Source organism: Olea europaea, chromosome 18 (genome assembly GCF_002742605.1).
Source record: "Olea europaea var. sylvestris chromosome 18, O_europaea_v1, whole genome shotgun sequence".
Classification (NCBI taxonomy): Eukaryota; Viridiplantae; Streptophyta; class Magnoliopsida; order Lamiales; family Oleaceae; genus Olea; species Olea europaea.
This window is the reverse complement of record NC_036254.1, coordinates 19352666-19354732: the sequence shown is the minus strand read 5'-3', so window position 1 is coordinate 19354732 and position 2067 is coordinate 19352666.

Below are 2067 nucleotides of genomic sequence, written 5' to 3'. Positions count from 1 at the left end.
TAGGAATTGACCAATTAGTCTTCCTTATGGCTCGGGGAGACTAGATAGTAAAAGTCCATTATCGTCTATATATATATATATATATATTATTTATTTGCATAGTAAATGTATAATAATAATATATATATAAATGTATTGTTGTTGATGAGACTCATGAATGCAAAATCCCTCCATAAAATATTAAGTCACATTTGTAATCGCCTTCCATCATTATAGTGAAAAATCAGAGTCCCAAATCGTCTCAACTTGTTGAGTACACTTAAGGCTGGTCCATTAGGGATATGTTTGACACTATGAAATATTTGATATTTCTTAATGATGGGTTTGACTTAACTAAAATTTATCTTTTGTTGAGTACACTCAAGGAGATAAATTTTAGAGGCATGTTAAGCTAACACATAAGATGTGTGAAAACAAAGAGTTGTCAGCTTAATGATCTGGGAGTCGTATGGAGATACAATTGATAACAGTATCTACCCAAATATTATATTAGGGCTTGTTAAGTACACTCAAGGTCTTAATATAATAGATGGGATCCCAGCCCACTGGGAGTCAAGCATGGACTCCATAAATTTATGTGAGAGGGTCATAAATTTTATTTAAATAGTGGGAGCATAATTAATTTAATAAAAGTCCATGTTAAATTAATTAATGCATTTTATATATTTTATTTTTTCTTTTTTGTCATTTACATTTATATTGAATCTGAGTAACCATATGTTTTGAATGGCATAATAGATGCCAACAACCAAACTATATTTTCTTAATTGACACTGCAATTTGAGAATTGTTCTTATGCATGAGAAAATTGGTCACGTCCTTGGGTAGCCCTTTCCAGAGACACCTGCTGATGACTCGATTAAAGAAGAGGTGGCTACTATAGTAAATGCAGTGATGATAATAGTACTGCAACGTATGTGATACTTGCAACTATGTCATTGAGTTACAAAAGCAACTTGAGAGTATAGATATTAACACATAATTCTTCATTACAAAGAGTTGTATGATAATAATCATGTGTGGAAGAATATAAGACTTCCAAAACAACTATACCGGTGCAAAATGACAGAGTAATCTTCAATCGATGTTTAGACACTGAAGATGATCGACGTTGAGAAATGTCTCAATTGAGTTCAATTACAAATCATGAACTAAGTAGTGACTTATTTTTGCAATCTCTGTCAGAGAAAGCTATTCACAACTAATTATGAATTTAACATGAATGAGCTCGAATGCAGAAATATTGAGTTGCTTAACATACTTAGGACTGTTAACCCCTTTATCAAAGTTGGTAGTGGGCAAACCATTGATTCCTTTGAAAATATTAAGAGGAAGTCTAAAGGGGCTTTGTGAAAACACCCAATATGGTTAAGACAGTATAAGCGAAAGGACAAATACCAAATCTAATGATCCTTGGTTTCATTATAGAATGAAAGGTCATTGGAAGGAATATTGTATGGCTTACGTCTACTTCACGAGTTTCTTAGGTATATGATACCAGGTGTAAATATCGTATTTATACAAATATGGAGAAACTAAAAAGAAGTAGACCACTGCGAAAGGGAGAAGTTGACATACACGTTGGATATGAGCAAAGGTTGCTACATTACTTGTATGAATATACTTCTTACCATTGCCTTTTGGTTTAGTATTGAAATGTCGTTTTATGCCAACTATAGCTGGAACATTAAAATGAATTTCATGTTCAGACATAAACTATTTTAATGTTAAGGACAATTTTTGTTCTTGTTTATCTTGTTAAAGATCCTAATGCTATGGTAAATTATAAAACGACATTTATATTCTTTAATACTAAAGATTCTATAATAAGTATAGAAATTATAAGGCATAAATACTATAATCTAATTATTACCAAAAATTTGGCATGACAGACTTTGTCATTTAGATGAAATATAATTTCAAAGTTACATAAAGATGTATACTTGGGATTAATTCATTTTGACAAGTACAAATTATGCATGTCTGGCACATTGACCAAATCTTTTTTTATTTGAAAAGAAGAAAGATCAGCATAATTATTGGTCTAATGCATGGTGATGCATATGG